The 16,311-nt window shown below is 33.8% G+C and overlaps 3 long non-coding RNA genes across 4 annotated transcripts; all 3 read right to left on the bottom strand.

Moving 5' to 3' along the window:
• Positions 1-4,270: 4,270 nt before the first annotated feature.
• Positions 4,271-8,015, bottom strand: LOC146735633 (uncharacterized). Of its 2 annotated transcripts, none has more exons than XR_014931244.1 (6): positions 7,859-8,015; positions 7,666-7,745; positions 6,109-6,136; positions 5,989-6,020; positions 5,598-5,619; positions 4,271-4,438 (listed from the first exon to the last, which is right to left on the bottom strand). It is a non-coding gene; the product is annotated as an uncharacterized LOC146735633 (long non-coding RNA). The 2 variants fall into 2 exon arrangements; XR_014931245.1 differs by having other exon boundaries at positions 7,666-7,766; positions 7,859-7,960.
• A 1,583-nt stretch (positions 8,016-9,598) lies between these two features.
• On the bottom strand, positions 9,599-11,894 carry LOC146735632 (uncharacterized). The gene is made up of 7 exons (XR_014931153.1): positions 11,780-11,894; positions 11,563-11,671; positions 11,349-11,457; positions 11,141-11,246; positions 10,009-10,117; positions 9,802-9,911; positions 9,599-9,704 (listed from the first exon to the last, which is right to left on the bottom strand). It is a non-coding gene; the product is annotated as an uncharacterized LOC146735632 (long non-coding RNA).
• A 96-nt stretch (positions 11,895-11,990) lies between these two features.
• On the bottom strand, positions 11,991-14,286 carry LOC146735631 (uncharacterized). Its single transcript, XR_014931152.1, has 7 exons — positions 14,172-14,286; positions 13,955-14,063; positions 13,741-13,849; positions 13,533-13,638; positions 12,401-12,509; positions 12,194-12,303; positions 11,991-12,096 (listed from the first exon to the last, which is right to left on the bottom strand). It is a non-coding gene; the product is annotated as an uncharacterized LOC146735631 (long non-coding RNA).
• Positions 14,287-16,311: the final 2,025 nt, after the last annotated feature.

The raw sequence follows: 16,311 nt of genomic DNA, 5'->3' as shown, positions 1-16,311 counted from the left end.
GCTGGTGGGAACACGGAAAGCTAGACCAAGAGCCGATTGAGTATAGGATGACTGTACATCTTTTCGGAGCCACGTCATTATCAGGAAGTGCTAAATTTGCCCTGAAGATATCAGCCGATTTGTATGAAGATGATTATGTTACTGCAGCAGCTGAATTTTGTGAGAAAGGGCTTCTACGTTTATGATGAATTGAAATCAGTAGCATCTCCATCTGAAGCAATACATTTGATAGAAAGTAGTAAACTACTTTGTATAAGAAGGGGATTCCGACTCCACAAGTATATCTCCAACAACAGGTAATAGAAAGTATGTTTCCCAGTGAACGAGCCATTGGTATACAGAATATTGATCTTCACTACAATGATGTGCCTATTGAATGTACCTTGGGAAATCAGTGGTGTGTAGAATTGGGTACCTTTTAATTTCGCATCGAGTAGAAGGATAAACCATTTACTAGACATTGAATTCTATCCACCATGAATTCCATATTTGATCCACTCCACTGACTGGGATGATGCAATTCCAGCTAATATCAAAGTAAGATGGGATCGATGGTGAGCAGAACTTCTTCTTCTCTCAAAACTAAATATTCATAGATGCTATAGGCTTTGGTAAATTGAAGACAGCTGAGCTACAGCTGTGATGCAAGTCAGGTTATGGTCAGTGCAGTTATTTGAGACTGTTGGATGAACACAACAGAGTTTCTTGTTCTTTGGTTATGAGAAAGGCCAGTATGACCATGTCGAAGCTATTCACCAGTTCTAGATTAGAACTAACGGCTGCAGTGACATCTGTAAGAGTGAGCAATTTCCTGGCCAAAGAGCTACATTATGAAGATATATCTCACACATATTGGACTGACAGTATGATGACACTAGGCAACATAACAAATGAGGCAAGGCGTTTTCATATCTTTGTGTCAAACCAAGTTCAACTAATTAGAGATTTCACATCTCCAGAGCAATGGCGAGTCATTGCTTCCAAAATAATCCTGCAGACATAGCACTGAGAGCCTTCAGCGCAAAGGAATTGAACCAGAGTTCTTTATTGTGGAAGAGACCAACATTCCTATCGACAGCAGCGACGTTTGTACCAGAAACCAACCATGTAGATCTTAAACCTGACAACCCAGAAGTCAAAAAGGTAAATGTGTTGGTCACGAAGGTCAAACCCGACAGCCATGCAGACAAGACTGCAATATTTTTCGAGCTGGCATAAAGCAAAGCGAGCAATCGCTGTATGTCTACGATTTAAGCAGAAACTAGTGAAGTGTTAAGCTATCGAAAGTTTGTAAAGACTTAAAATCATTGAAAGAAGTGATAAAGATATCATACATAATACATACATGTTGATGTTGATGAAATGCAAAGGCTGAGCAGGAAATCATCAAATTAACACAGCAACAGGCATTTTCTAAAGAGTTACAGACTCTCCATAATACATAATTCTCAAGTACCACGACGGGTGGAAATAGCCGAAAGAAGTGCTCACTAAAGAAGACAAGCAATCTATTCCAACTGGATCCATACCGCAATGAATGTGAAATACTCAGGGTAAGAGGAAGAATAAAAAAGCCAATCTTCCTAGAGATATTACCCATCCAGTGTTATTGCCTAAGGAATGTCATGTCACAAGTTAACATCACCATGAATGAAGTGGACATTCTGGGTGTGCTATGACGCTTAACGAAATTCGTGCTTCTGGATACTGGGTAATAGCTTCCAGAGCAACAGTGTCGACCTACACGTGGAAGTGCATCCCATGCTGTAAATTACGTAGATCTATCATGAGACAGATTAGAACCCATACCTCAATTTACTTATAGTGCTGTGGACTATTTTCGACCTGTCTACGTAAAGGAAGAACGCCATGAACTAAAATGATATGGTATGCTCTTCACTTGTTTGAGCTCGCTTGCAATCCACAATGAAACTGCTAATTCACTAAGTACTGATTCGTTCCTGAATGCCTACCGCCACTTTATTGGTCGCTATGGACCAGTTTGACAACTTCGATCATATAGAGGAACTAATTTTGTTGGTGCAAAGGGTGAATTACTATGTGCTTTGGCAAAGATGAGTCACGAGAGAGTGTGTCATGAGATTTTAAAGGACGGTTGTGTATGGGTGACATTCGAAATGAACATTCCTCATTCCAGCCACATGAGCGGAGTTCAGGAGAGGATGATTAGACCTGCTAGAAACGCTTTGTCTGCTTTACTGATAACACATGGTAAGTAGCTTGATGATGAGTTGCTTAGAACACTTGTTGAAGCAGAAGCCATTGTGAACAGTTGTTCCCTTATATACACTGATGTTAGTTCAACAAGCTCATTAGAACCACTCTCCCCTAGTAAGATATTGACATTCTTCCACCCCGGAGAATTCTAGAGAGCTGATGTGTATTGTCGCCACCGTTTGAGGCGTGTCCAGTACCTCGCGAATGGAATCTGGAGCCGCTGGAGCCGATTTCATTACCGACTCTCAAAGTACGACAAAAATGTAAATGACCTCTGTGAACCAGTGAGCGAGTAAATAAACGACACTGATGTTAAATATTGGAATGATTTATTTCTCACGCTTGTGGAGTACCCCTCAAGTGAACTATTTCGTTATTAGAGTAATTTGGAGTAAAACGATTTATCAGTAATCATTCGCCACAAACTATATACTAAAAACTTTGCATATTTACACTCCATTCATTGTCATTGGACCGCTCGTCGTATGGCCCCCATCTTTGAGAAAAACGTGATTATCATGGTTATACCAATCACTTAGAGGGTCGCAGAGGGGGCTTATTAACCCTCAACTTGTGGCGTTACATCTGGAGACGCAGCAACCGACTTATTCAGATCAGGCCTGATTTCTGTCCCGTAATTTGAATTACAGTGTTATTAAAAGTATTACATAAAGCATTTCATTAAATATGATCACAATTTTATTTAGTTTATCTTATTTAGGTAGTTTGGTAAGGACAGTATCACTTCCTGGGATAAAAGGTCATTGTGCTTTAAATGTATCCAGTCACCAGTCTTGTCATGGGGCGCTGTTTTGTTCATGATAATGAAAATCTGATTGAAATAAACAACACTATACAGTTATAGAAAATGAAAATTATCTGAAATATCTAGCGTGATCTATCTTTATTTAAAATAGCCATTATTAAATCTCTCAGATCTCGTACATTGGTTTGGTTCTTTATACACCAGATTGGGTCATTAACCAAATGCAGACGCTTACTTATAAATTATAGTAGTGAATAATGTGTACCCTGTACATGTAATTATTCGAAGGTTTCAAGCAGAATGATGTGATTGACAGGCTCTGTGAACCATTTTATACAATAATCCAGTGAGCTTATCTGGTGCAATGCATATTTACGTGAAACTGTTGTCAAGAAAAAATCGGTAAAAACAACACAGAATACCATCTCAACAGCTAAAAAATAAAACATCATATATATAGTATATTATTATTGCATACAATAATTCCTTGGTTTATTTGACTCAAAGTGAGTATATTTAGAGACGTCAATTGCAGTTTATTCAGCCATACAAATCATGGATTCCACAAATACTACATGACCAGATGTCTCGGTTCTCCTTATCATTGTCCAGCCACTTCCGGTGACTGGAATGATACAAGCATGATCAGTGCGATTATTTAGTTTAGATTTTTGATGTTGCCATCTATATCTTTGTAGATGATGTTGAAAAATATAGTAATTGTTAATCACACGACAGTATACAGTCTCATTCAGAGTGTACGTCATGTAATGGAAGACTGTTGTTATTCTGAAATGTTGAAGAATAAAACATTACTTAATCATATATTTGTGTATTTAAAAATATTTGTATTTATCGTCAGTGAATAATCCCCCAAATAAAGCGATAGTATGAATAATGTGTTGAAGTTATTCAACTTAATGCAATGTTGCAGTAGTTGTTTGCGTTTTGTTAACTCCACTATATATTGTTAATCGCAGTAATACATTTACGGTTATAAATAAACAAATAAAGACATGATGTTTTATTTCAAATGCTATGTTAGTTGGTCATTTATAATTTTGATTGAAGCCAGGGAGTCGTCAACTGCGCAGGCGTCAGATGACCATAGCGTGTCACTGTTCACAAACGAGCGTCTACTCGTGAGCCTTTGCGTTTTTAGCTTGTGTTGGTATCGTCGCTTGGGACTCGCGTGTGCAGGTGACGACCCTCCCGCTTTAAAACCTTTATTGCTATAGTACTCAGCAAGTACTCACTGAACACGTGTTTTGATAATGTGCATAGGATTTATTCAGTCATCTCATGATTACAATATATTACCATATCCTAACATGAATTTATAAAACACTAAGATGTTATCTTCGACTAATTTCGAACATGTGATAGACTGGCCCATACGATGTGTTTATCTCTTTCTGCCATAGAATCTCCTCACTAGAAAAACAAGTTGACACAACTGTTAACCATATACTCACATGTGAAATCACATATACACATGCTGTACACATTTACAACTTCATTGGCATTCACATAATTAAAACGCATGCATTATTGAGTAAATGTATGTATTTCTCATTTGTTTTTATTTCACCATAATAACATGCATCTACCTGACACCGAATAATCAAATGCTACTTCGTTAGTTCAAATGTACAGTAATTCGTTCATTTATCAAATTTTATATTCTCTTTCCAAACCGATTAATTTGATTATTCTGGTGCCAATATGTGTGTTTTCTGTTTATATGAATAATAATAAAATAAGACAGCGTTCATCTAAATATAAAATCGTTGCAGTTTTCTGTGTGAACACGGGCTTGCGGTTGTTGTGAAAATGAGTTTTTCTAGCGTCTCAAAAAGAAAATCGCTACAATCAACACTGTACAAGTTTATGAACATTTCTGGAGGTAATATTGTTCAGGTGTCATATACATGTGATCGAATGTTTAGTGTCACACTAGACCAGGGCTGTGTAAATAAAACATTCATATTAATACCTGATATCAAAAATTAAATGGCGGCAGTCGTCACACCGCGTCCTGTTCGATATGGTACTCATAGCGACGTATGCAACGCGTGTAAAATACATTGTTTATTTACATGAAATTCGAACACGCGCTGCGCGACGACCACCGCGCTTTAAAAAGTGAACAATTTTTTTTTTTAATATTAACGTAGTTTAGTATGCCACCAATTCCACATAATAAAATATGTCTACCCTAATCGTTGGGATTATGTTGATGCAAAATCATTAAACAGACCATTTAGTAAAATAAATGAAGTACACATAAACTCAATTTGAGTCAATTCAAATCGAATTTGCCGGTCAAACACAATATAGGCATAATATTAAAGAATGAATCCAACTAACGTTTATTAATTCAGCATATCTTTTGAAAAATGAGATTCAAAAAAAGCACTGAGTACACAAGTTATTTGAAAGTTAATATGTGTTGATAGTTGGTTATATGTGTTATCTGGTTCATGTTCACCGAATTGTTTTAAAACCCATATCACATCACTGTTCATTACGCCAACGCACAACACTGTATCATTCTCTTTGAAAAAAAACAGTCGGTAAAACAGCTACTCACTCGGGTCAATAAATCTTTCATCCTTTGTGACGCCACGCATGGAAAGAAACGTGCACACAGATTACTCATAGTACATAGATTCATTACCCAATGGAATGAATATTAATTCTGCGCTTTATTACGGGGGTGTGGACAATTCACACAAAGTAAATTATGAAGTAGTAAGTAAATAAAATATTATTATACACCTGACACCGTAACGCCATAAGTTACAGCCTGTCGTAATTCTGCGGTATTTTACGAGGTATTTTCATCCTACTATATAAGGAAATGCGAATTCCAAAAATGGAATGATTACGCGCGTAAGAGCGTCCACGCTGTAACTTATGGCGTTACGGTGACAAATGTATAATAATATTAATAATTATTGTCATTATTATTATTGATTTACCGGCAAACTAGCTGCTCGAACGCCGTCTATGTCTGAAAGTGAATGTACATTAGGATTAGTGAAATGTGTGATGAATTAAGAATCGACAATAGAAAAATATTTGAATTAAATGTATCAAACCTTGTTCCATAGCATAGTCTTCTAAATCCTGTTGAAATAATAATGCAAATTGATTTATAATAGTTATATGTTTTTAATAATTCATATACATTGTATATATATATATCAGTTCTTTTTATTTAGATAGTAGCATTTTTTTGGTCAGAGCGCCCTCTAGTATTTGTGGAGAATCATGTTCATTTGGAATGCTCTGATTGGATGGAAGTTCAAGCCTAGCAAGTTGTGATAGAATTGGCCGGTTATGTTCAGATTCAAATAAGCATGAACCACTAATTTGACAGGGAAGTGATACTTATAATGCAGCAAGCTGTTCTAATTGCTGTTGTGGTAGAGTTTTTCCATTTTCCTGTCAAATGCATTTATTGGTCCAGTGAAAATCAAAATAATGTTCCCTGTAACTTAGACTCTTATTGATCAAGGCATTTTAAAAATCATGGGTGTTAACTCCCCTCAAGTTATGAACCGTTGTGCCCTACAGAATAATGGTTGCATCTAATATTAAAATAAAGATGGCGGAGTATAGCGTTGATTCATCTCGTTCTACTCTGGATTACTTGGAGTCAATAAAGATCATAGAAAGTTAGTATTTATATGCCTGTGTGTTTTTTTGTTTGTTTTTTCACTGTCTTTGACTTTCCCAGAATGTTTGTTGCTGTTGACAACAATTCAGTCCTCTGCCAGGCTTCAGTCAATGTTTTTCTTCACTACCTACCCAACTCCTCGTCGGGCACTATGTAGCTGGTGTGGTATATTTATCACAGACAGTAGGGCAATTGTCACATTTAGTGCTCCAAGAAAATATTCTCTGTCCATGTGTATTTATATAAATAGATGCAGTTTCTTTGGCTTGAATAACATTCACTGGCTTCGTACATACAGGTATACTGGTTTACCTGTTTCTAGTTGAAATTTAGCCAATCTTATTAACCAAGACAGTTGGACATTTGCCACATGTCACAACACTCATTTCCAAGTGCCATAGCTTGAAACAAGTAGTCAAATCTGATATTGGCTGGAGCTTTAGTTTATATGGACATGGTAAATGGCAAACCAGATGGTCAGAAAGTAATAAAAATAATCACAGCTTTACTCCAACCACCCCACTATGAAGTAAAAGGCTGTTTATAAGGCCATGTATGATGGTTTCATGTTTCTTATGGAAAACAATTTTAATTATAAACTTCTATGCTCCTGTACCCAACCGTGGGGGTCCATCACACTAAACAACAGGTGTCATTATTACTAGGAAAAATGTACTTTTTTTCATTAAAATTACTGATATATATATATTACCAGATACCAGAAGGCAACAATACTGAATTATCAAGCATTTATTATTTACGGTCAGCAATCGCAGTGTTCGAGTTTGAATAATACCCCGTTCAACTTGCTACATACATGAATTACATGATGAAATACCGTATTGGATACATTTACTTTATAATATTGTAAGAGAATGATGTTAATTATAGATTATTATAAAAAAATTGACTACACAGTTCATCGCCTTGAATGATAATTAAAAGCATAAAGTATAGATAACGCTAGTCTACTTACTTTTGATTGCTGCTCTTCACCAGTAATATTGATGACCAGTAATAATAATAAAGCAAAAATAATCACAGGACGCATGTTTGCTGCCAAGGCAAAAATAAGTGCTGGGGAAATTAGTGTGCATTGGTTCAGAATGTTTGTAAATGTGGACACATACTTCACTAACTACCGTTTTACGTGGAATAAAATAACTCACCACTCTTGTCTTCTCGATATTAGGTCTTCCAGCACCGTGATCCGCGTTTGATGATTTCAAACAGAGTTATGTTATTAACAGAGTTGTGTCATGTAGTATTTTTATTCATCGCTATGACAACACATGCCAGCATAATTCTAACTCAGTATGGTTGCCCAGTGATATTTAAATTCGGATGAAATCAGATTATACAATATAAACATTTTATGGCTACAATTTGTGTTATTTGACCAAATTTAGGGGCATGTAGCTGACCACTTTTAATGTTGTGTTTTTATATATTGTCATTACAACTCAGACCAGTTGAATACTAATTCATTGTGCTTGTTATTTCAAATGCATTCATTTAAGAAAACAAAAAAATGCCATCTCAACTCTTGAAAACTTAAACATTATATGTAATGCATATTTTTGTCCTTCATAAAATAATTCGTCTCACATATTTGGCCTAATGTGAGTATATTTAGCAGCCCAATTGCAGTTCATTCGCCCATACGAATATTTGATGCCACCAATAATATTTACTGAAATCGCCTAAATTATTGTAAACGAAATGTTCTACTTTTATAACACGCTGTACAATATTCGCTCAATGGAATGAAGAGAAAAAAACACGATTTATTAGATTCTCAGTAATCAATCAATCAATTAACCATACCCACCTGCCGATGGTACTACAATTACAAAAGTTTCGGTCTGTCCAGCTGATTTGGGAGTCGATAGTTTTCTGTAATTGAGTTGATTCTGTGATGCCTGTGCAGTGCTTTTATGGTCTGCTTGTATCGTGGAGAAGTCAGTATGCATCCATATCTCGTACGACGTCACTGGGTTAAAGTGAAATAAAAATAAAGACAGGTTCCAACAATATATCTGCATATTTGTTGTTTACATGTGTGCCATGAACAACATAATGAACAACAAATATGTATATATTGCATTGAATGTATAATAGCATAACAACTATCTGTATATATATATCTGTTCTATTTTTATAAAAGAACCTTCCCAAATAAAAAAAAATTCTAAAATTTAAAAATATAAGAGGTAGTCACTAAACCATGTACTTTCACACTCAAGCAAGAAAATAGACATGTTGGTGAACTAGCCTTGCACTGTGAGTGTTTTATTGTTTACACTAAAGTTTTTTTCACAAATAAAAAAATAAAAAAAAAAAGAACTGCAGACCACACTTCTTTATATTTATTAGTGGGCAAGCCATGTTTCCACATACAAAAATACACATAATATATTTCTATTTAATTTATTTTATTTAAATAAAAAATATTTTAGAGGCATAACAATACAACGACTAGATTTGGTGTCACAGTTTGCTCCCAATTCATACTGGAATATTGCCAGCAATAATTAATAAAGCTTGTTCAGAAAACCATTGATTCCCGACATCATATTCAATGGCTAGATCTCAGGATCTACAACAGTAAATAAATAAACAGAAATCATTTTGATGAGTGGTTTTTAGACGACACTGCCATATCGCACAGATATTCAACACCACCATATCGAATTTGGATTTGGCCATACCATTTCAAGCTGCAGGGTGTCTAAACAATGACTCAACAAACAATAAACACATCTTCCACCCACCACACAAATTTTAGCCACAATTGAACAACCAAGAAAGCAACAAATATTAAAATTAATTCATTACAATTCTAATATTACCAGCAGTGAGTATCTAGTTATGCTATAATTAGAGAAGGTATACAATTCACTCACCTGTAAACATACTGTGGCATGACTTATAACTTGTCCCTATAGATTTGGTAGCCTAGGCGTAGTGAATACGTGTACGATATACGTCTCAGATATTAAATTTGCTTTAGTTCTGAAATTAAAATAAAATATTAAAATTAATTCATTACAATTACAAGCAGTGAGTATCTAGTTATGCTTTAATTAGAGAAGGTATACACTTCACTCACCTGTAAACATACTATGGCATGACATAAAACTTTTAGCCCTACAAGGTAGGTCTAGCCACCGTTGAAATCTTTTAAAATTTGATTTCACAGATAGTGATTCAGCTTTAGTTCTGAAATTAAATTAAATTATTAAAATTAATTCATTAATATTACCAGCAGTGAGTATCTAGTTATGCTATAATTAGAGAACGTATGCAAATCACTCACCTGTAAACATACTGTGACATGACTTATAAATTGTCCCTATAGATTTGGTAGCCTAGGCGTAGTGAATACGTGTACGATATACGTCTCAGATATTGAATTTTCTTTACTTCTGAAATTAAAATAAAATATTAAAATTAATTCATTACATCTGTTCTATTTTTATAGAAGAACCTTCCCAAATAAAAAAAAATTCTAAAATTTAAAAATATAAGAGGTAGTCACTAAACCATGTACTTTCACACTCAAGCAAGAGAATAGACATGTTGGTGAACTAGCCTTGCACTGTGAGTGTTTTATTGTTTACACTAAAGTTTTTTTCACAAATAAAAAAATTAAAAAAAAAAGAACTGCAGACCACACTTCTTTATATTTATTAGTGGGCAAGCCATGTTTCCACATACAAAAATACACATAATATAATTCTATTTAATTTATTTTATTTAAATAAAAAATATTTTAGAGGCATAACAATACAACGACTAGATTTGGTGTCACAGTTTGCTCCCAATTCATACTGGAATATTGCCAGCAATAATTAATAAAGCTTGTTCAGAAAACCATTGATTCCCGACATCATATTCAATGGCTAGTTCTCAGGATCTACAACAGTAAATAAATAAACAGAAATCATTTTGATGAGTGGTTTTTAGACGACACTGCCATATCGCACAGATATTCAACACCACCATATCGAATTTGGATTTGGCCATACCATTTCAAGCTGCAGGGTGTCTAAACAATGACTCAACAAACAATAAACACATCTTCCACCCACCACACAAATTTTAGCCACAATTGAACAACCAAGAAAGCAACAAATATCAGGCTGCATCTTGAAAACAACGAGATACCGCATTACAACCAGTCATTACAAACATGAAATCCTCCACCCCTCCCAGTACACCCTACAGCATTAATGGTTCCAATACTCATTTGCATCTGTACAACAAGCTTAGCCAATAGATGCACCTGACTCATCAAACTTTTGACCAACCACTCATTCTAAATATTGTTGAGTGAGGGCGCTATTTACTAATGAGAGGAATCTTTTACATAAATTAAACAGATCTAATATTACCAGCAGTGAGTATCTAGTTATGCTATAATTAGAGAAGGTATGCAATTCACTCACCTGTAAACATACTGTGGCATGACTTATATCTTGTCCCTATAGATTTGGTAGCCTAGGCGTGGTGAATTCATGTACGATATACGTCTCAGATATTGAATTTGCTTTACTTTTGAAATTAAAATAAAATATTAAAATTAATTCATTACAATATTACCAGCAGTGAGTATCTAGTTATGCTATAATTAGAGAAGGTATACAGTTCACTCACCTGTAAACATACTGTGGCTTGACTTATAACTTGTTCCTATAGATTTGGTAGTCTAGGCGTAGTGAATACATGTACGATATACCTCTCAGATATTGAATTTTCTTTACTTCTGAAATTAAAATAAAATATTAAAATTAATTCATTACAATTCTAATATTACCAGCAGTGAGTATCTAGTTATGCTATAATTAGAGAAGGTATACAATTCACTCACCTGTAAACATACTGTGGCATGACTTATAACTTGTTCCTATAGATTTGGTAGCCTAGGCGTAGTGAATACATGTACGATATACGTCTCAGATATTGTATTTGCTTTACTTCTGAAATTAAAATAAAATATTAAAATTAATTCATTACAAAAATTCTAATATTACCAGCAGTGAGTATCTAGTTATGCTATAATTAGAGAATGTATGCAATTCACTCACCTGTAAACATACTGTAGCATGACTTATAACTTGTCCCTATAGATTTGGTAGCCTAGGCGTAGTGAATACATGTACGATATACGTCTCAGATATTGAATTTTCTTTACTTCTGAAATTAAAATAAAATATTAAAATTAATTCATTACAATATTACCAGCAGTGAGTATCTAGTTATGCTATAATTAGAGAAGGTATACAATTCACTCACCTGTAAACATACTGTGGCATGACTTATAACTTGTCCCTATAGATTTGGTAGCCTAGGCGTAGTGAATACGTGTACGATATACGTCTCAGATATTAAATTTGCTTTAGTTCTGAAATTAAAATAAAATATTAAAATTAATTCATTACAATTACAAGCAGTGAGTATCTAGTTATGCTTTAATTAGAGAAGGTATACACTTCACTCACCTGTAAACATACTATGGCATGACATAAAACTTTTAGCCCTACAAGGTAGGTCTAGCCACCGTTGAAATCTTTTAAAATTTGATTTCACAGATAGTGATTCAGCTTTAGTTCTGAAATTAAATTAAATTATTAAAATTAATTCATTAATATTACCAGCAGTGAGTATCTAGTTATGCTATAATTAGAGAACGTATGCAAATCACTCACCTGTAAACATACTGTGACATGACTTATAAATTGTCCCTATAGATTTGGTAGCCTAGGCGTAGTGAATACGTGTACGATATACGTCTCAGATATTGAATTTTCTTTACTTCTGAAATTAAAATAAAATATTAAAATTAATTCATTACATCTGTTCTATTTTTATAGAAGAACCTTCCCAAATAAAAAAAAATTCTAAAATTTAAAAATATAAGAGGTAGTCACTAAACCATGTACTTTCACACTCAAGCAAGAGAATAGACATGTTGGTGAACTAGCCTTGCACTGTGAGTGTTTTATTGTTTACACTAAAGTTTTTTTCACAAATAAAAAAATTAAAAAAAAAAGAACTGCAGACCACACTTCTTTATATTTATTAGTGGGCAAGCCATGTTTCCACATACAAAAATACACATAATATAATTCTATTTAATTTATTTTATTTAAAAAAAAAATATTTTAGAGGCATAACAATACAACGACTAGATTTGGTGTTACAGTTTGCTCCCAATTCATACTGGAATATTGCCAGCAATTATTAATAAAGCTTGTTCAGAAAACCATTTATTCCCGACATCATATTCAATGGCTAGTTCTCAGGATCTACAACAGTAAATAAATAAACAGAAATCATTTTGATGCGTGGTTTTTAGACGACACTGCCATATCGCAAAGATATTCAACACCACCATATCGAATTTGGATTTGGCCATACCATTTCAAGCTGCAGGGTGTCTAAACAATGACTCAACAAACAATAAACACATCTTCCACCCACCACACAAATTTTAACCACAATTGAACAACCAACAAAGCAACAAATATCAGGCTGCATCTTGAAAACAACGAGATACCGCATTACAACCAGTCATTACAAACATGAAATCCTCCACCCCTCCCAGTACACCCTACAGCATTAATGGTTCCAATACTCATTTGCATCTGTACAACAAGCTTAGCCAATAGATGCACCTGACTCATCAAACTTTTGACCAACCACTCATTCTAAATATTGTTGAGTGAGGGCGCTATTTACTAATGAGAGGAATCTTTTACATAAATTAAACAGATCTAATATTACCAGCAGTGAGTATCTAGTTATGCTATAATTAGAGAAGGTATGCAATTCACTCACCTGTAAACATACTGTGGCATGACTTATATCTTGTCCCTATAGATTTGGTAGCCTAGGCGTGGTGAATTCATGTACGATATACGTCTCAGATATTGAATTTGCTTTACTTTTGAAATTAAAATAAAATATTAAAATTAATTCATTACAATATTACCAGCAGTGAGTATCTAGTTATGCTATAATTAGAGAAGGTATACAGTTCACTCACCTGTAAACATACTGTGGCTTGACTTATAACTTGTTCCTATAGATTTGGTAGTCTAGGCGTAGTGAATACATGTACGATATACCTCTCAGATATTGAATTTTCTTTACTTCTGAAATTAAAATAAAATATTAAAATTAATTCATTACAATTCTAATATTACCAGCAGTGAGTATCTAGTTATGCTATAATTAGAGAAGGTATACAATTCACTCACCTGTAAACATACTGTGGCATGACTTATAACTTGTTCCTATAGATTTGGTAGCCTAGGCGTAGTGAATACATGTACGATATACGTCTCAGATATTGTATTTGCTTTACTTCTGAAATTAAAATAAAATATTAAAATTAATTCATTACAAAAATTCTAATATTACCAGCAGTGAGTATCTAGTTATGCTATAATTAGAGAATGTATGCAATTCACTCACCTGTAAACATACTGTAGCATGACTTATAACTTGTCCCTATAGATTTGGTAGCCTAGGCGTAGTGAATACATGTACGATATACGTCTCAGATATTGAATTTGCTTTACTTCTGAAATTAAAATAAAAAATTAAAATTAATTCATTACAATAATATTACCAGCAGTGAGTATCTAGTTATGCTATAATTAGAGAAGGTATGCAATTCACTCACCTGTAAACATACTGTGGCATGACTTATAACTTGTCCCTATAGATTTGGTAGCCTAGGCATAGTGAATACATGTACGATATACGTCTCAGATATTGAATTTGCTTTACTTCTGAAATTAAAATAAAATATTAAAATTAATTCATTACAATATTACCAGCAGTGAGTATCTAGTTATGCTATAATTAGAGAAGATATACAATTCACTCACCTGTAAACATACTGTGGCATGACTTATAACTTGTTCCTATAGATTTGGTAGCCTAGGCGTAGTGAATACATGTACGATATACGTCTCAGATATTGAATTTGCTTTACTTCTGAAATTAAAATAAAATATTAAAATTAATTCAATACAAAAATTCTAATATTACCAGCAGTGAGTATCTAGTTATGCTATAATTAGAGAAGGTATGCAATTCACTCACCTGTAAACATACTGTGGCATGACTTATAACTTGTCCCTATAGATTTGGTAGCCTAGGCGTAGTGAATACATGTCTGATATACGTCTCAGATATTGAATTTGCTTTACTTCCGAAATTAAAATAAAATATTAAAATTAATTCATTACAATATTTCCAGCAGTGAGTATCTAGTTATGCTATAATTAGAGAAGGTGTACAATTCACTCACATGTAAACATACTGTGGCATGACTTATAACTTGTCCCTATAGATTTGTTAGCCTAGGCGTAGTGAATACGTGTACGATATACATCTCAGATATTAAATTTGCTTTAGTTCTGAAATTAAAATAAAATATTAAAATTAATTCATTACAATTACAAGCAGTGAGTATCTAGTTATGCTTTAATTAGAGAAGGTATACACTTCACTCACCTGTAAACATACTATGGCATGACATATAACTTTTAGCCCTATGGGGGGGTCAGTCTAGCCACCGTTGAAATCTTTTAAAATTTGATTTCACAGATAGTGATTCAGCTTTAGTTCTGAAATTAAATTAAATTATTAAAATTAATTCATTAATATTACCAGCAGTGAGTATCTAGTTATGCTATAATTAGAGAAGGTATGCAATTCATTCACCTGTAAACATACTGTGGCATGACTTATAACTTGTCCTTATAGATTTGGTAGCCTAGGCGTAGTGAATACGTGTACAATATACGTCTCAGATATTGAATTTGCTTTACTTCTGAAATTAAAATAAATTATTAAAATTAATTCATTACATCTGTTCTATTTTTATAGAAGAACCTTCCCAAATAAAAAAAAATTCTAAAATTTAAAAATATAAGAGGTAGTCACTAAACCATGTACTTTCACACTCAAGCAAGAGAATAGACATGTTGGTGAACTAGCCTTGCACTGTGAGGGTTTTATTGTTTACACTAAAGTTTTTTTCACAAATAAAAAAATTAAAAAAAAAAGAACTACAGACCACACTTCTTTATATTTATTAGTGGGCAAGCCATGTTTCCACATACAAAAATACACATAATATATTTCTATTTAATTTATTTTATTTAAAAAAAAATATTTTAGAGGCATAACAATACAACGACTAGATTTGGTGTTACAGTTTGCTCCCAATTCATACTGGAATCTTGCCAGCAATAATTAATAAAGCTTGTTCAGAAAACCATTTATTCCCGACATCATATTCAATGGCTAGTTCTCAGGATCTACAACAGTAAATAAATAAACAGAAATCATTTTGATGCGTGGTTTTTAGACGACACTGCCATATCGCACAGATATTCAACACCACCATATCGAATTTGGATTTGGCCATATCATTTCAAGCTGCAGGGTGTCTAAACAATGACTCAACAAACAATAAACACATCTTCCACCCACCACACAAATTTTAACCACAATTGAACAACCAAGAAAGCAACAAATATCAGGCTGCATCTTGAAAACAACGAGATACCGCATTACAACCAGTCATTACAAACATGAA

Source organism: Saccoglossus kowalevskii, chromosome 12 (assembly GCF_978046115.1).
Source record: "Saccoglossus kowalevskii chromosome 12, keSacKowa6.1, whole genome shotgun sequence".
Classification (NCBI taxonomy): domain Eukaryota; kingdom Metazoa; phylum Hemichordata; class Enteropneusta; family Harrimaniidae; genus Saccoglossus; species Saccoglossus kowalevskii.
This window is presented reverse-complemented; position numbering and strand designations above follow the sequence as displayed.